Here is a 20,136-nt window from a genome sequence, read left to right on the forward strand (position 1 = left end):
AAGAAGGGGGGGTAGTTGAAGAAAGGAAGGGAGAAGGGGTAAGACTCAAAAGTCAAACAATACAAAATATATTGTGACATTCTCTTATCACTGAGCATTGACCAAGTCTCATTTAAGGTCTGGTGTGTCCACCTTATAGATGGCTTCCCCGGGTCCAGCCTTAACTTCTTTTCTGATGGCCTGCTCAGAAATGAGCTAAAAGGCACTTAAATGAGTACCAGTAGGTTTCCAGTTCTGCATCATCTGCATCACTTTTAAGGCCACGCAACTGGCCCCCATCCTTGTGGAAAGGCAGTAAGACCCCTGTGAGGATTGTTACACCTGAACAAGAAAAGAAATGGAAAGTGCTGATTTGATATAAAATTAAAAGCTCCTATTTATTCATATGCGTTTGTTGTTTTTCATTCTCCTTGGGTATTTGTTACACGGTCTCCTAAACTAATTACCCAATTACAGAGGGTGAAGGCATTTAAAGGATTAAAGTGAGATCCCTCACATGTAATATGGAGGTAGAGATGTTTATTAATTTCTCCATCTAAAAATGCTCCCACCCTTTCACAGCTGCTGAATTATTCATTAATCTGCCCCCGCCACCCATGTGTTTAACCAGCATTAATCCCTCGAAGGTACCACTAAATACCACCGGTCATTTATACTAAGCCCTTTAATTAATCACATTAGTGGTCATGTGTTGACCCTCTTCTCTCCCACATGCCATTCACACAATTTCCTGGGGAAAGAACCAACTAGAACACACACTTCTAGCAATGGCTGTAAGGCACTTTGTAACAAATTATTCCTTTAAAATTGAAGCCACCAACATTTCAGACAAGAGAGGTCAAAACTGTGGCTATTTTTATTTTGACATACAGATGTGGTTGACATTTTTATTTTGCTCTATGTAGAGGAGGACAAAAAGGTATTATACACAAGGAGGAACCTACTGCTCAAAACTATTGATCCACAAATCAGAGATCTATGGAAATCGGCATGCCCCTCTTCTTCAGTGCCAGTGCCCCTGGGAGATGCATTAGTGGATGCATTAGTATTTCCAACAGAGTACAGTGCAAGAAGAAAAACTCCCAAAACTCCACGAGGGAAAGGGTTGATGTGTCCATTCATGCAGATTCTAGTGCAGGCCTGAGTGACACTTCTGTGTTGCTCAGTAGTGCGTTCGCTTCAATTGGGTGGCCCCACCATGTCAACACGAAGTTTCCTGCCTGGTGGGGAAAGAGAAAGGCAGCTGGAGAATTGCAAGTGGGATTTCCACTGTGTCAGCCTGGGGTGACAGATGTCGCTTCCAAGGCAGGTCATATAGTCCTACTCAACTACAAAGCGACAAAGCTTTTATGCGTCCAGAAGGGAAGGGGAAGCAGGTAATGATAAACAATACTCTTAACGTCTATCAAAGAAAGAGAAGGTGCACCAGTTTTCACTTCAAGTACTTATTGGTTATTGATGTGGTCTGATATGGTAAATGCTATTTTACAAAGAATTTCCCATTGCCTTCCATTTTCCATGACCTTCTCTTTTTATTCTATCTTGTTTTATAGCTATCGCAGCCTATCGTGTTTTCTTCTCTTATGTCACTCAGAGACAAAACCCCAAGTGAATAGGGATTTAGTTGGGAAGTGCCTCAACTCTACCATATATATATTTCCATTATGTCAGTTCTCATCAGGCTTCTTTTTTTTTCTTATTTGTTTAATGTTTATTTATTTGAGAGAGAGAGAGAGAGAGAGAGAGAGCACAAGTAGGGGAGGGGCAGAGAGAGAGGGAGACACAGAATCCTAGATCATGACCTGAGCCAAAGTCGGATGCTTAACCTACTGAGCCACCCCGGGGCCCCTCATCAGGCTTCTTAATCTGGATGCCATGATTCAGAGATGATAGGGACTTCCTAGGGCAATGTGTGTGTAATTTTTCCTATGAAGAGGGCCCATACTTTTCTGCAGATTCTTAGAGTTTTCCCTTTACTGGTCTATTGAGTCCTTGGAGGCTGAGACGGTCTTTGTGATCTTTTGACCTTCCACAGCATCCATCAAATGCTGGGCATGGTCAAGTGGACAGAACAGATTGCTGACAAAGGAATCTAGGAAAAGAAGTTGGGAGGGAGTAGGAGTCCTGCTAGGGAAAATGTATAAATGGGGTTCAGTAATTGGAGGGATGGGATCTGGCCAACAGGTCCGGTAGAAGGGCATTAAAGACTTGGAGGGAAGGAGCCAGGAGGCAGAATGAGGGCACAAAAAGAGAACGAGAATATCTAGAAGACAAGCATTTATGTGCTTTGCAAAGGGCTGGGAAAAATCACCTTGCCCACCCCCACCCCCCACCTCCCGGACAGGGAGGCTTTGCCATGAGAGCTTGCTTAACACTGAGCTCCTGGTTAGAAGAGGTCTGGCTGTGCACCCAGATGCATTAACTGAATTTTCTGGAACAAGGGATTAGCATATACACCAAAGGTTTTTAAATGAGTGCTGTGATTTATTTAGCACGTTGACTCACATATTAACTTTAAAGAAATCATCCCCTACAGTATCATTGTGTGAAAGCTAGAAGGAAGATGAAAGGATGGAACTCTAATGCAGAAAGAATTGATGATGTACACAGCAAACTAAATAAAACATTTATAGAAAAAATTATGTTAAAACAAAATGCTGCCCTACAAAAGATAGAAATCCACAACTAATTACTAATACTACAGCATACTTCAATGTTTTAGGGAGGCTGAAATTGTTTTACTTTTTTTATTCTAAAACCAAGAAAGTTGGGGGCGCCTGGGTGGCTCAGTTAGTTAAGCGTCTGACTCTTGATTTCGGCTCAGGTCACAATCTCATGGTTCATGAGTTCAAGCTCCGTCTCGGGCTCTGCGCTGAGTGTGGAACCTTCTTGGGATTCTCTCTCTCTCTCTCTCTCTCTCTCTCTCTCTCTCTCTCTTTCACCCCTCCTCACCCATGCTCTCTCTCTCTCTCTCTCAAAATAAAGAAATAAAACTGTAAATAATAATAATAATAATGATAATAAGTACATAAAAATGAGAAAGTTGGTTTATTCTGAAATCCCAGGAGGTTCTTTAAAATGTGACAGTGTTTGTACAGTTTCCAGGAGACATGGTGGCTGGAGCTGGTGAGCACAGCTTTTTCCACACTTGGGAGTATTGCCCCGGCAGCTCAGCTGGGCCTGAGCACTGGCCCTCCCACTTGCACTTCCGGGGGAGGGGGGCGGGCATCACTCTGCTTGAATTGCAAAAATTGAATTTTAAATACCCTCCCAACTTTGCTTTGTCAATTGACACCACATCTGTGCTTCCGAAGCCAGCTGAGAGATCCCCAGCCCCACGCACTCGCCAGCTAGGACCCACTGACAGTGCTCTTTCATGACAGCCACTCAGACAACAACTACCATTTCTGAGGATGTGCCTGTGCCTATAAATATGTCGTCAGACCTACAGATGAGAAAACTGAAGCCTGACCCTTCAAAAACATCATGGTACGGATCTGTTACCCATGGTACCCATGGTGGACATCTAATCCCTCAAAAGAGGGGAATCCCTCACCATTTCATCTTTGATTTTACTCCCGTGGTGTCTGCCAAATAGCAAGGACCTAATAATGTCTGCTAACGAGGAGGGGGGATGAACGAGGCTCAGGTAGAAACAAGTTGTCGACACCGACAGTAAGGATCAGAGGTGGAGTTGGAACTGTTGGTGTGGCCACAAAACTACCTATGAAGGTGCCTCTCTGCACCTGTGAGCTACTCTAGCCAGTGGGGTACATTCGGGAAATGAGGGGAGAGGGACATCCCTGATTAGTTTCAGCCAGCTGAGGACAACTGCCCCCATAAAAACTAAATGCTGACTTTTTGCCACGCCCTATATATGGGCGTGTTCTGTATGCTTTGCACGCCCTAATATATATATATATATATATATATATATATATATATATATATATATTTTTTTTTTTTTTTTAACTTAAAAACTGTGGCGTAAATATGGACACAGAAAGATGCATAAGACAGTGAATGTTCAATGAGTTATCGGAAAGTGATCTGTCAGGTAAATGCAGCCCATACATTATAATGTAAAGAGCACTCTCAGAACCAGAACCAGCGAGAAGCATGTCCCTCCCCACTCTCCTACCCTTCAGAAATCACTGTGCTGCCATCAGGATAATAATAATATTCTTGTTCTGTTTTCAGTTTGACCTTCTATACCCTTGCATTATCCTATCAAATTATACAAGTTTCTTAACTGGTAGGGTGTGCAATCACCATCCGTGTCCTAGGAGCCAGATGTCTGGAGTATAGGTCTCGGCACCATGGCCCTGTCCAGCCGCGTGAGGACAAGAGGCAGGGCTGCCTTCCCAGGAGCCCCAGGGAGTGCCTTCTCACCCCTCGGTTTGTTTGGACCTGATCCCAATATTTGCCCAGAGCCTCTGATCCCCAGCTGCTAAAGAGTTCACGTTCAAGATTTCTGAGCTGGTGTCACCTCCCAGGCAGCGCAGTGGGACTCATGCTTACATCTGGCAACAGGCCTGTGTTCCAATCAAGCCCGCATGACTCAGCTAGGGGGATAAACAGAAAAAGGAAAAAGTCAGTAGGGGGCTATCCGGTGCACCTTGTCCCTGCCAGCACAAGGATGTGCTGGCTTGAAGCTACCACACTTACACTGGAGGGTCCCTGATGCTGTTTTATATGTGAACAAACTCTTCATGTAAAAATCCTGCTAATTCAAGAGGTTGGACGGAGTCCAGAAATCACCCTGTCAAACCCTCTAAGATTTGAAAAAAGCAAGAAACTCAGGCCCAGGAAGGGAAGTGATGACTTGTTCAAGGTTGCACACTGTGATAAGGCACTGGGGCCGGTAATGAGGGTGGGTAAATGCAGCACCCAGCAGAGGTGAGGTCCTAATGGTATTTACTTTCCGTTCTGGGCTGGCCAACCTGGTTGGTTCATACTCCATTTCGATGAGGTTCTGGGAAACAAGCCAGCTAACTAGAGGGATTTAGATAAAGCTAACCGGTAGAGTTTCACTTTTGTCCCTGAGCCCGACTTTGAGGCCGGAGTTGAGTGATCCAGGCAAGGGGAGTTCCTCACTGTCCTGCAGCCACACAAAAGACCAGAGGTCACTGGCATAGTCATCAAAAATCCCTGGGGAGGGGCGCCTGGGTGGCTCAGTCGGTTAAGCGTACGACTTCAGCTCAGGTCACGATCTCGTGGTCCGTGAGTTCGAGCCCCACGTAGGGCTCTGGGCTGTCAGCGTGGAGCCTGGAGCCTGCTTCCGATTCTGTGTCTCCCTCTCTCTCTGCCCCTCCCCCATTCATGATCTGTCTCTCTCTGTCTCAAAAATAAATAAACGTTAAAAAAAAAAAATTAAAAAAAAAAATCCCTGGGGAAACTGGGTGGCTCAGTTGGTTAAGCGTCTGATTTCAGCTCAGGTCATGATCTTGCGGTTCGTGAGTTTGAGCCCCACATTGGGCTCTGCGCTATCAGCAGGGAGCCCACTTCAGATCCTCTGTCTCCTTCTCTCTCTCTCTCTGCCCCTCCCCCCATTCACGCTCTCTCTCTCTCTCTCTCTCTCTCGCTAATAAATAAACATTAAAAAAAAAATTTAGGGGCACCTGCGTGGCTCAGTTGGTTGAGCATCCGACTTCGGCTAAGGTCATGATCTCATGGTTCATGGGTTCCAGGCCCCAGTTGGGCTCAGTGCTGATGGCTCAGAGCCTGGAGCCTGCTTCGGATTCTGTGTCTCCCTCTCTCTCTGCCCTTCCCTCGCTCATACTGCCTTTCCTGTCTCTGTCTCTCAAAAAATAAATAAATGTTAAAAAAAAATTTTTTAAGTAAATAAATAAATTAAATTAAAAAAAAAAAAAGGAACCCCTCACACTTGCAGGAGTCTTTAGGGGGTGCTATACGGTTTATACAATGCTCTCACACAGGTTATTGGGTCCCTTGGAAGGGGCAAGTCTGATCATTTTATTCCTAATTTTCAAGGAAGAAACTGAGTTTTTTACCCAGGATCATAAAACTAGCGGGGCCGGGGTGACCGATGCCTATTCCATCATGGCCTTAGGTGACAGGAGGGAAGAGAGCCTAAAAGAGGGTGACACGTGCTTCATGCTGGCCTCCATGACCACGTGACGCTGAAATATCACAGTAGCCCCTTCCTCCATCCCCCACGGTTCTGCTTTCCAAGGTTTCAGTGAAGCCAAGGGGGTTCCCAGGCACACGATACAGCCTCACGAGGTGGACGGTAGCCTAACCTCACGTCACGTCATCAGGTTGGCCTTTTCTCACCGCACGTCACCACAAGAAGAAGGGTGAGCGCAGGACAGTAAGAGATTTTGTGAGAGAGAGCACATTCAGATAACTCTTATGACAGTGTATTGTTATAATGGTTTTATTATTAGCTGTTAATCTCTTACTGCACCCATGTGACAGTGTAAACTTTATCATAAGTATGTTTGCATAGGGAAAACCATAGTATACATCTCTGTGGTTTCGGGCATCCATGGGAGTCTGGCACATACCCCCGCGGATAAGGGGGAGGGCTACTGTGCAAACGGCTCCAGTGACTAACTGTATCTCAGTCATCTTTATATGTCCCCAGTGTTGAAGGGTCTCGGGGGATAATCTGAGTTAAACACAATGTTGCCCATAAAATTTTGTTGGAATCATGAAAATCAGTTAAGTATACCATTATTCTAAAACCGTTCAACCGGTCATTATTTTCTATGGCATCCCTACCTAATTCAGTCAGCACGGTTGAGCTATAGGGAACTTTACAAATAACCTGATTCGTTTCTCTCATTCTGTGGGTGAGGAGACAGGCCAAAGCAAAGGAATTAACCTTCCCCAGCTGACATAACAAATTTCTGGGAGAGTCAGGAGAAACCCCCAATCTCCTGAGCTCCAGTTCCACGTTAACCCACCGACTTTCCCCAACCCCCCGTCCTCCTTTCTCAAGTGCCTTGTCCTCCCTTAGAGCATGGCCCCACCTTCCCTGTTCTTAAGGGGTTTGTACTTAGCGTTTTGTCGGGACTTCTGAGGGTGTCCTGTTTGTCGTAACATTATCTCACTGGACTATCTCCTCCAGTCACCTCCTGCCTGACACTTCCCCTCTCTGAGCCTGAGGTCCTCAATTCCAAAACGCAAGTAACCCCTGTGCCTCCTGGCTCACACTGTTGGGAAGAATAAGCTGATATGCACACCGGAGAGGCTAATTATCAATATTTATTCTTGGATTTGCATTCTATGCAATCTGAGCAAGACACTAGACCTCTCGGTGCCTCGGTTTTTCTACCTGTAATGGGGAGATACCACTCTTCAGGATCTAGTCTGAAGCGATGCCGGAAAGGCACGTGCGGGTATTAACACAACCGAATCTCTTCCAAATAAAATGCATTCAAGTTATCAGTGTCTCCATCGAATAATTATTCCTATTCCACTGATCTACATGAATCACGCTTTTATTTATTGAAGTCACATTCACACTATACCTACTGTGTGCCCAGCACAATAAGGAGAGGAAGTGCGCACAAAAGCAGCAGACCTAGTCCCTGCTTCTAGAAGCAGACAGTCCCCAGACACAATGAAGGAGACACGAATAAAATAGAATGACTGAAAAGGGGTGCAAACGAGCATTCCAGGGAGGTCAGGAAAGTAATGTCTTGTTCCTAGATTAGTCCATGAGAAGGAACACCAGGTCCAGAAAGGGGGAGTGAGGGGCACAGGACATAGGCTTTACCCCACCCCCAGAGTAGCTGGGAAACTGCTTTTGTAAAACTGCCATTTTAGGGGCACCTGGGGGGTTCAGTCGGTGGACGGTCCGACTTCGGCTCAGGTCATGATCTCACGGTTCGTGGGTTCGAGCCCCGCGTCGGGCTCTGTGCTGGCAGCGTGGAGCCTGGAGCCTGCTTCCGATTCTGGGTCTCCCTCTCTCTCTGCCCCTTCCCTGCTCACAGTCTGTCTGTCCCTCTCTCAAAAATAAATAAACATTAAAAAAATTTAAACTGCTATTTTAAAAACAGTCATCACCACTGCAAACAGAGGCAGACACACACTATAAACCAGATACAGAGCGTGGTGAAGATGCAGGGGTGTGCCTCAGCTTTGGTGCTGCCCTGCCCCGCCCCCTTTCTGCAGCCACCCAGCCCCTCAGGGCTGTCTCCCAGTCCCTAATGCAGGGCTGTGCATTCTGGCTCCAGATTCCTCTCTTTTCCATTTACCACCAAAACTCTACCGAATGCCTGCATCCACAGGATGCCAACCTATGGATCCATGCCCACGTGGTCTCCTGAAAAGCTCCTTGAAACTACTGGTATCTTGTCCCCCACCACACACACACACACACACACACACACACCCTGATTCAGTCGTTCCTGAGACCGGGAATGTGAGTTTTAAGGATGCTCTCTGATTGGTTCTCATTTATACTCTTGGTTGACACCTATAATGGACTCAGAGTCTATGTAATTCACAAACTAGAGAGCAGTCCCATAAGAAGGTGCGTGCTAATTCAAAGCCTCCCAGAGACGTGGTGACCAACAAACGACCCGAGTCTCCACATTCCCACTCCAGGTCCAGGTTGCCCTTGTTAGCACAACAGAGTTGACAAAAGGTAGAAAACTAACTCTTCTAGTCCTTCTCCCTTCATTCCAGAAAGAGGACTCAGTGGGGGAGGGGGAAATATATATATTTATATTTATATATATTTATATTTAAATATATAAAAATATAAATATATTTATATATTTATATATATTTATATATTTATATATTTATATACTTATATATTTATATTTATATATATTTCAAATATATATGTATATATTTCAAAGCATTATAAACATACACTTTCAGTGAGTGTCAGTTGACACTTTCAGAGAGCTCAGTCACTTGAGCTTCCAACTCTTGATTTTAGATCAGGTCATGATCTCAGGGTTGTGAGACTGAGTCCTGCATCAGGCTTTACCCTAAGGATGGAGCCTGCTTGGGATTCTCTCTCTCTCTCTCTCTCTGTCTTTCTCCCTCTGTCCCTCTCCCCTGCTTGTGATCTCTCTCACTCTCTCTCTCTAAAACAAAAGAGAGAGAGAGAGAAAGAATTCTTCTGATGGGTGGTAACTAGACTTTTGGGGATGATCACTTTGTAGTGCATAAAATGTTGAATTATAAGGGCATATACCTGAAACTTATAGAATAAAAAAAAAAGAATTTTTTCAACGAAGTATAAGTATAATGTGTGTACTATGTACACTGTGAGAAATACATAAATATTTCCATTATGCCCAAAAATATAGTCAGTTTGAAAATATTTATGTGTTCTAGAAAAGAAAACATATCTTCTATTTGGGAGGTGTAAAGTTTGATCTGGATGCCAATCTATACTTTTACAAGTAAAATAAGTCTATAATTAAGTGGCATATAAGAACATAAATATAAAAATACATAAATATTAATAAGTGTATATATATATGGAAATGCTACATTTTTTGTTTACTAGATTTTTCATAGCCTTATTGATATAAATTAATATCTGAATTGATTTCTATTAATTCTTTTGTGTATTTCCCACATTTCATTATGTAGGTATTATTACACTTTATTTGTTGCATAAAGATTATTTGAGTTAAAATCTCATTTTGTGTTCTCCTTGCTTCATTAACACCTTTTGTCTCATATGAAACTTTCTTTGAGATAGAAAAAAGAGAATATGGTTTCAACACGCAGCTTGCATTTAAAAACAAGAAAACAGAAAACAGAAAGTGCTGTGTCTCAAATTTTCTCTTAAAACCAGCCATGCGAATTAGATGAGAGAGAATTTCCACCAGTTCTTCAACCTGGGAGAAGATGACCTGAGGATTTCATAAGTAGCTACTCTCCTCCATATGGAATTTCTTTTTTGCTTTTCTATAATATATTATTATTTGTGATATTTTGAAAGTCACTTTCAAGATAATAAACTTGCAAAATCAAAGTCTCATGGTTGCACAGGGTTCTTGTGACAAAATAAATAGCAGGGCAGGAGGAAATTGTTAGTGTCTCATTTTAGTTAAAACAACTCATTTTGATGAAGGTCCTCAAGGGCAGAAGGCAATATATACACGTTTCAAATTGACGGCATTACATCTAAACAGAGATATTAAGGGAAAATGCAGTAGAAGATTGTGTTATCCACAAGTGGGAACAGGAGGACCCAGTCCCTTTGGTGCCAGAGCAACATTCAACACTCTGGCTGAGGTCAGCATTCCTGTGCTCCTCAATAATAATAATAATAATTACAAGTGCATGCTTACTTCTACCAAAGAATGTTAATAACCAGAAGGACAAGATTTTCTCTCTTTATTAACCATGAATTCAAAGGATAATTCAGCAGAATACGATGAAGAAAGATCCTCAAATCCTGGACAATGAACACTGCTCATTTTCTGACCTGAGGAAACAGACTTAGATACACAAGGCAAAGCATTAATTGAAAGGAAGTAAAAGAAGGAAGGAAGGAAGGAAGGAAGGAAGGAAGGAAGAAGGAAGGAAGGAAGGAAGGAAGGAAGGAAAGAGAGAAAGAAGGAAAGAGAAAGAAAGAAAGAGAGAGAGAGAGAGAGAGAAAGGAAGGAAAGTGGGGAAAACAAACATAGATGGAGCTGTTGACATTGGGTTTTCATCTTCTCTTCCATCTGAGAAAACTCTTCTATCATTAGGTTATAAAAAATTTTCAATTCTATTAAAAAATATTTATTAAGAACCAAGAGAAACACAGTGTGAGATTAAAAAAGAAAGAAGAAAAAGAAAGAAAGTATCCCTGGTTTTGTTCCTACACCACCAGGGACCCCAAATACTACTAGTGGTCATATTAGTCAGGACAGATCACACTCTGCTGGGTTAACAAGTCAATCCCCAAATCTAGGTCATTGGCCACAAGAAAGCTGTCGTTGCTGGTTTGAGTCACTCGTAGAAAATCTAAATGCAAGTCAATTATGTCTCTTTGGCAGCTCTCATCCCTGGTTGCTTCTGTTTCCAACCCCACCCTTGAGAGCTCCCCCTTGGGAATGCACGGACGGAAGAGGCGAAACCTGGAGAGTTCTCAAGGCTGCTCTCTGCCTCAGGCCGGAGGCAACATATCGCATCAGCTCCCCTTCACCCTGGTGAGGCCCTAACCATGGGGAAGCTGGAAGTAATCTTCCTGTGTCCCCAGGAAGAGAACTAGTGATGAGAACACAGCTTTGTCTCTGCCACAGAAAAACCGTGAAATGTAGTGGAGCATCAGATGCAACAGAGTAGCACAATTCTGAGGGGCTAGGAGTTTTCAGAGGTAAGAATAGAGTCACCTTCCAGGATAGACTAGGCGGGGACTTCAGAGCACCCGCGATGTGGAAGGAACATCATGATCAAAGCTCTAAAGGCAAGAAGTCGTGTTGTGTATTTGGAGAACAGTACGAAAATAAGCCCTGCTGGATGATTATTAATAATGGAAGACAGCAATTCAGAAACAGCTGGGGGTGGCTCATATTTTGCAGAGCTATGATCTGTAGGACAAAGAGTAGAAATACTTTTTCATAAAGCAACTTGCGGTGCATGGAGCCAGTCTGCCCAGGTCACCCCAGGCATGACTCACATGTCTAATCCAGAGAGCTATAAATCACCCACCTCATCCAATTATCCCAATTATCCAGGTAGTCGCCAACCCCCATTGATCTACTTCCTATGGATAGCTCAAAGCCCCGTGTTCTATATCGCCACTACCTCTGCCTTATTCCAGGCCCTCAGCGTTCGTTTATCCACTGCCATGGACTGAATGTCTTTGTCACCCAAAAATTCATGTTGAAGTCCTAATCTGGGGGTGGTGAGCCCTCAAGATAGCATTAGCGCCCTTAATAAGAAGAGACAGAAGAGCGTTTCCTGTCTGTCTGTCTCTCTGTTCTTGCTCCTCCCCCCATGTGGCCACACGGAAAAGAGGCAGCTGTGTGCAAGGCCGGGAGAGGTTCTCACCCTGACCGTGCTGGCACCTTGATCTTGGACTTTGAGCCTCCAGAACCGTGAGATATAAATTTCTTTCGTTGAAGCCAGCCAATGCGTGGTATTTGTTATAGTGGCCTGAAGCTTTATAAGACACCTGATCTCCAGCCACAGCCTGGTCAGTGATCTCACCTCTGCCCCTTTCCCCCTTCAGTATAAATGGGACACTATGGGCCAGAATGGTCTTCCTAACACCCATATCTAAAGTGGTTTCACATAAGGTCCCCCCCAAGCCTATTGCACATTCTACTAACACGAAACCACTTTGAGGTTTTGTGGAAACATCAGATTTGTCATGACCCTTGAGCAATTACATATGCCGCCCCTCTTAACGGAAAGACATCACTGTTATCTTCTCAGAAAAGTCTTCTCCATTCTGCACAGTCCCTCTGTATGACAGCCTCCTCCTGACCCCTCCCTTAGTTACTAATTGCCTCTTCTGTGCTAACTTTTACACGTTTCTAAAACATTTTATAGCTCCTATTCATTTGCTTTCACTCATATCCTGGTCAGCTCTCCGTGTCCAACATGAGGACCACTGGGAACAGGACATGTGCTCTCTTTACCTTGGCTCTCCGGGAGCAAGCCCTATATCTGTTCTGAGCACAAGTTCAATACATGCTTTGAAATCAAATGTCAAGTTAATACTGTGGATAGTATCTGAGCTATGTTCTGGGTCTCATACTCAGATTTAAAATTATGACTCCGATATGACAATAATCATCATAATACCATTATACAGAACATTATAAAGGCAGAATACAGAGAAATAAAGTGCTTTGGACTCAGCAGGGCCGAGTTCTTTAATCATACCTAATACTTACTAAGACCTCATTCTGGGCCAGACACTATGCTACGTATTGTTAATACATTATTTCACTTAATATTCACCAAAACCCCTTCAGGAAAAATACTATTATTCGTATTTTAAACATGACTAAACTGAGGCATATGGGCATTAAACATCTGACCCAAAGCCACACAGCTAATAAGAGTGGAGCCAGGATCTGAATCCAGGCACTCTAAGACAGAACCCACACACAAAGGCTACTCTGCTGTGTAAAAGGAACAAGCTCAGGTACTAAGATCAGAGGCAATGACATGGAGAGAAATCAGGACAGTGTTAAAGCCAGAGAGACGATGGAATGGGAGCCTGGGAATACACACACGCTACGTTCCTTGCCCTCAGTGATTTAGAAATAGGCCGAATGTGCGTTAGGAGGAGTGCTATGTTAAGTATGTGTTTTTAAATAGAAAGCACACTTTATTAACTATGTGCAATATCTGTGGTTAGAGTCAAACTTAGGACAACTGGAAAATAAATAAATACATCATTATAGATATAGATATAGATAGATATAGATACACACACACACACACACACACACAATTACCGGACAAGGAAAAGAAAATGATTCAGCCTTGGTAGTTATAACAAAGCACCATGACACCAGAAGGCAACACCTAGAACAAGTGAAATGTAAATCTAAGTGGCTACTCTACTCATTATGGTTTGAAAATAAGCACTTTTCCCCTTTTACTAAATTCTAAAGTGTCTCTATCAATTATCAATGTATCGATTACAAGCTTACCATAGATGCCCTACCCTATAGAACAGGTTGTACGAGGAATTTAAGCGGGAGGGGAAGGCAGGGAAGATGCAAGGAGAGAGGGAAAGAAACACAGAGAATTCCTCTGATTCACAATTGCTATCACTATCAGTGCAGTTCTGTTCAAGAAATATGCATTAAACTTCCACCTGGTAGCATGGAAAGAGTTCAGTGTTGAAGATCCTGGCTGGGGTGGGTGCCAGGGAGACATCACAGATACGGTCCCAACTCCTAACGAGCTTACAGCCTTGTAGTGCACATAGACAAAGAACGAGCCTATGTCAGATCGTAGGGAAAGAACAGGGTGCAGTAGCAATGCTGTGAAGGGCACCCACGGCAGATTTGGTAAGTCTGGGAAGGCTGCCAGGAGGAAGTGAATTTAAACTGAGACCTGAAGAACAGACTTTCTTGCCAGGGGAAGAGTGGAGGATAGAATCTTAGCAGGCGGAACAGAAGCAGTAACACGAAAAAGAGCAGCAAAGCAGAGAAACAGGTAAAAACAAATCTCCTTAACCAGTACGGCTGAAGCAAAAAGCCAGAGGGCGAGTAGCAGAGGATGAGAAGATCCAGTGAAGGGCTGGATCATGGAGCCGTGCCTGGGCTTCGGATGTTTTCCCAGCATCCGTGGGAGAATTACTGAGGACCGTATGGAGAGCAGGGCAGGGAAAGGGTGTAAAGATATGCATGTTGTACAAATCACTCTGGTTGCAGCATGGGAGATGGCTGAGGGAACCATACTGGGGAAGCAATGAGGTTGCAGCACCAATTTCGACGGGAGTTCCTGCTGACTTGGGCCCAAGATGGCAGCACAGGAATGGATTGATGCAGGAAGAGGAGAAAGATATGCAGGAGGGAGAAACACCAGGAATAGAGTATGGCCACGTAGGGGCTTGAAGGTGATGGGGAACATGATGGTGCCCAGGAACTGGCTCGCAAAGAGGGCAATGGTGCCTGTCCACAAGAGGACATACCAAAAGGGAAGCACCGCGTTCCAGAAGGTGCTCAGCCTGGGACATACTGCCCTTTGGGTGTCTGTGGAACAGCCCCAGGACATGGCTTCTAGGCTGTTGGATATTTGGATCTGTAGTTCAGGAAAGAGATGGGGCCTGGAGATTTCCATTAGGGAATCATCACACAGAAATGTGACGCAAGTCAAAGAAACAGACAAGATGATGCAATGAGAGAGAACGCATTGAGAAGAAAACCTAAGAACTCTTAAGAACAGAATCCTGAAGAAAACCCATACCGAAAGGACAAGTTGAAGGAAATGAGCCCACAAAACATCATAAGAACAACAGCCAGAGAAGTTGAAAGGAAACCTGGAGAGTGAGATACAACGGAAGGTGTAGAAAAATTTTATCTCAATAAGGAGGAAATAGTCTGCTGTGCCACATGCTTCGAGAAGGCAAGTAAGATAAGAGCCCAAAAGCACTCATCAGATTCAATACCAGTGGATCACTGGTCCCCCTGGTAGGAGCTGTTTGGCAGAGTGATGGCGCAGGAGATCCCTGTGGTAGGTTGGGATACAATGTGTATTGACAACTCCTCTAGGACAGGAGTGTATCTCAAAGGAGATGCATAGTCAGGGGACGGCCTTAAGATAGGAGAGAATAAAAGTGTTTACATGCAACTGGGAAAGGAGCTGGGAGAAGACGTAGGATTATAAATGAAGGTGAAGCAAAGAGGTGGGAGGTTCTTGAAGAGACCCAAGGAGACGGCATTCAGTGCACAGGGGTGTGGACTGATCTTTGCCAGAAATGGGGCCGGAAAAAGAACTATACCACAAGGAAATCAAGCAATACAAAAGGCAGAGAAACTGTGCTTTGCAGGACAACCCAAGAATGTCCATCATCAATCAATCGTCAAAGGAGGAATTAACCATCGGGGAGCAGGGTTTCCTTGTTGACTCAAGTTCCTGCTCTAACCACAGCCTGTTAGACAAGTGGACTGGGGTGTGGGAGTTTAAACAACTGAAGAGAGAGAGTAATCCTCAGCTCTGCCACACAGCTATAAGACTTTTTAAAAACCACTTGACTTCACACACCTTTGAATGCAAATGGATACATTTACCAGTTTAGTATACCCAAGTCTAAAATGAGCCTTGCTTCTGTTAGCAATGGACCACAGAACATCTACAGAACATAATTCCAAGTATTTATCCAGAGCCTACTCTTCTAGGGCTTCACTGTACCCCAAAGAATAAGAATGATTTCTTAAATTTGAGAAGTGCTTAACCGGTGGTTGCTCTGCTGCCTCTAGAATGCTTGGGGAGACTGTTTAAAATGCAGATTCCCAGAGCGTATTCCAACATTAGGTTTCCCGAAATCTGGGGTAGAGCCTGCCTGCAAATCTGTAGTTCTACCAGGCTCCTGATGATGCCAGAGGACCATTTGGAAACCCAATACTGCTTCTCACATAGCAAACCTTCTCACACGCCGTCTAATTCTGAGCCTGGGCTAGTTTCTGGGGCACTCCGATGGGTGAAAGCAGAAACAAAACCAAACACTGCCAGCTCAGTAAATAAAATGGTGATCATTGCTCAGGCATGCATTGAGTCAGGCAAGGTGTCTATAATGATTGTGTGCAATGCACTAGACCCCAGGCTCAGCAAAGGGATTATAAATTTGAACTGGATTTGTGGCTTTTCCTCAAAGAATTCTTAGTCCATTAAGGAAGAAAGAAAAGAAAATCAACCAATGATACTAGTTCAGTTTGAAAAGTGTTTTGACACATCCGCCACATCTCAAGATGTAGGCGAGAGGACAGACGCATGTCGGGGGTGGGGACTGATGCTCGAATGGGTTATAAATTTTCATAGATGGTAGATGCGGATGGCAGGGAAGGACCTTCGAAACGAAAGGAAAAGCCAGAGAGCATATGTGTAATAGTGACCCAGACCTACCCAGAGCTCTGCCATCACTGTCATATGGAAGTGACCCCATGCAAAAGGTATGGACTCTCCTAAAAATCTGAGAAGAACACCAAGAAACGACTAATACTGGGCTGAGATATCTTTGTATCATCCACATCCAGGAGCATGTTCAACCCACAAGTGCTACAAGTTTTTCCCAGAGGACATCTATGAGTCTTCAAAGGCAAAATGATAAGAAGCCACTAAAAACATAGGAAGGAACTGGGAAAATGTGACAGTGTGGAATCACAACTTAGAAGAGGGCACCTCGGAAGAAACGGGAAGTGAGAGCATGAGCACATACAGAGGGGTTAAGGGGAAGCAGGATTCTCTTTAGTCTTAGCTGCAAGGGGTTGACCCTGCCATTTGTGTGGTCTAGAAAAAAAGTAGAAGGCAGGTAAGATAGGCACATGGAGGTGAATCTAGAAAAAAAAAATAAGTGGGAGACATAGGACAGTACCCAGAGGGGACTGACGCATCCATTGTTGATTTCCTTAAATCCTGGGTGATGTGAACATGCTGAGACCCTAGGATTTCCATCAATGGAAAGTGGATCTTCAGAGTGAGAACAGACACTAGGGGGAAAGGGGAAGGGGAATAGACGATTTGCTGTTCAGAGATATTTCTAAAATAAAGAAGGGTATACCTATCAGGATAGTTTCCTGCTGTAACAAATAGAAAACATTTTGGTGGCTTTAACTCCGTAAGATTGGTTTCTCCCTCACATCACACTTCGATACAGAACGTTTTAGAGGGGAAGTCTCCTGCTGTCCGTAGTCATTCAGGAACCCCTGCCTCCTTCCATCCAGGGGCTCTGCCATCGTTTAAAGCCTCAGATTCTCCCATGGATCCTCTACATACATCCCAATGGGATAACACAGGTGTATGGGAGATCATGTTAATGGTTTTACTTTCAGGGGCCAAGCCTGGATGTGGCTTACTAAAATTCCACCCATATTCCACTGGTCAGACTCAGTCAGATGGTGCCCATCAAACAGCATAGGCATGCAATTTAGCTGTGTGCCCAGAGGAAAGGAAATGGGATTGGTGAAGCTGTGCTACTGTCTCTGTCCCAGAGGTGCAAAGTGTTCTTTAGCCAAGGTCAGGGTGGGTATGTTGGGTGCCTAAGGTGGTCAAGGACAGGGAGAGAGTTCATGAAAGGCTAAATGTTAAGGAAGGACATACAATTAAAGGTTTTATATATATGTATATATATGTATATATATACATATATATATATATATATATATATACACTCTGCTGTACATATTCTTCACACAAGAAAATGTTCATTTACAAACAATTCAAAATACTGCAGGACACAGGATGTGATCCGCTCCAGGGCTTGCACACAGAAATCAATACAGAGCTTTAGATGTTGAACTAGTTACGGGATAGACAAGGCTCTTACAACCTCAAGAACGAAGCAGTCCCACACCCCAACCAGGGACAGCCTTGGACACCCCATCTTAGGTTAGCTCCTCCCTGGGTCAAAGGACAGACAGAACTGGACAGTTGTCCTAACAAGTAGGACATGGAACCCTCTCCCCTCATCTGCCAATGAGAATAGCTATAGGTAGCATTTATTGAAAGGTCACCATGTGCCATGAACTGTGTGTATGCATGATCGCACACAACTTAATGAGCTACATACTATTTGACCACATTTTACAGTTGAAGGGACCAACACCCAGCAGCTCCAAGTTACCCAGATGGAAAATGTTGAAGGAAAATTCAAACTAATTGGCTTCCAGAGTTTGTGCTTTTGATGACTCTATTTTTCTTTTGGAAAACTACATTTCCTCCCTGCAAAAAGGCAGGATGGGGTGAAGAATAATAGACAAAACAATTAGCAAACAAGATTTTGTGATGCAAATAAAAGCTAAGGTTTTTTGATAGTGAACTCCATTGAGTTGACTGGCCTATTTCTTGGTTTATTATCTTTGTTGTTGCCAAAAGCTACAAAGAATAGATGCATGTTCCTTATTATACGTTGACTCCTCCTTTTCCATATCTCAGAGTCAGTGTGTTCTCTGCCTTATATTTCAAGGTGGGCTCTCAGGGTATTTCTTCTCCCTTTGATTACTAAAACTTTAAGGTTTTTTTGTTTTTTTGTTTTGTTTTGTTTTGTTTTTTGTTTTGTGTGTGTGTGTGTGTGTGTGTGTGTGTGTTTGGTTTTGTTTTTTTACCCCTACAGAAGGGGACGGAAAGGAGATTCAAAAAGTTGCATGCTGATGTTTTAAACTTTTGGCACTATATTTTGAAGCCCTGACAATATTTTTTTGTTCATTATCCTTTAGAATGTTGGGATAGTAAGCAAAGAGGAACCACCTGCTTATGCTGTAGTCTGGAACAGTTATGTGATAGGACGGCTAAGACAGAACACGGCATCCCAGCAAATACCTTGTGAATGTGCACAAGATTTGATCCTGGGATGGACAGGAGGTTAAAAGAGAGAGAGAGAGAGAGAGAGGTTATTCAACACCAAGTGCTGAGCTACTTTCAATGACTCCCTCACCTCCCTCTCAGACACCAGTAACGAACTCTTCAGATATTCCCTCCCAGAGATCACTAAGTCCAGTTCATAACCGGACCAATGACTCACTTCTCAATTTCGGAGGCCACTTGTTCAATTCCCTTGACTTCAGGGCCAAAACCAGTTGTCTATCATTTATAGAGAGTATAAAAAAGGTCATCACAATCTGTGGTCGGTTCCAAGGATGGCAACTTGTATTCTTATAACTTGCACATGGCCAAATTTCTGAAAGAGATTTACCTACATCAAATGTATGCAGATGGTCATTTTAAAACCATTTTTCCAGCTATCCGTATCAAACATCTAATTTTGATAAATCACTGTATTTGAAGATTATGGGATAAACAGAGACCTTCAGAAAGCAGTTGGACAGTGCTTAAACAAAATTGTCTACCAAAAAATAAAAAAATAAAGGTTTTATAATGTGTGTCAGTGCTCAGGTAACTTCCCTGGGACACCAGGTTTGTCTTATAAAACAAGATATATATATTTTTTAACCCAAGGAACAGTACAGACAGGTTAAAGATCGACTTTGGAGTTCCACAGACCCTGGAGAGATTGCTGTCAATGCTATTTGGGCCTCTGTTTTCTCATCTGTTGTGGTGCTTGTACCAGAGAATTCTCTCCAGAGGCATTAACATTAAATCTCACCTACTTAAACCTCTTAGCATAGTGTCTATCCACTTATAAGTAGCCAGTACATGTTGGCTATTTCCATTTTTATTATTGACGATGGAGCCCGTTGTACAGCCGGCATTGTGAAAGACGTCCGGAATACAAAATTGTGTAGAGCGCAGGCCAATCCTCCTGTCCAATCGTTCACTTTGTAAAGAGCAAGAAATTGAACACAGGTTTACCATTAAAAAAAGGGGGGGAGGTTAGAGCTCTAAGAGTCTATGCCAACTGCAAAGGGCGCACAAAGAGGAAGCACCCTAGTCTCCCTGGGGAAAGAGCAGGCTTCACAGAAAAGCTTTCAGAGCCCAGTCTCGAGAGTAGAACCAGATGTCTAAGTGTTATAAGCGTTTTAAACTGTCGCTCTAGAATGTCCTATGTATGAAAGTCGTCTT

General features: G+C 43.5%; 1 long non-coding RNA gene across 1 annotated transcript in view; it reads right to left on the reverse strand.

The window, feature by feature from the left end:
* Positions 1–838: 838 nt before the first annotated feature.
* Positions 839–20,136, reverse strand: part of LOC132689251 (uncharacterized) — a 226,300-nt gene continuing 207,002 nt past the window's right edge. Inside the window, exon 5 of the long non-coding RNA XR_009614935.2 lies at positions 839–1,220. This is a non-coding gene — a long non-coding RNA (uncharacterized LOC132689251). The remainder of the gene's footprint in view (positions 1,221–20,136) is intronic.

Source organism: Panthera onca, chromosome A3 (assembly GCF_046562875.1).
Source record: "Panthera onca isolate mPanOnc1 chromosome A3, mPanOnc1 haplotype 2, whole genome shotgun sequence".
NCBI classification, from domain to species: domain Eukaryota; kingdom Metazoa; phylum Chordata; class Mammalia; order Carnivora; family Felidae; genus Panthera; species Panthera onca.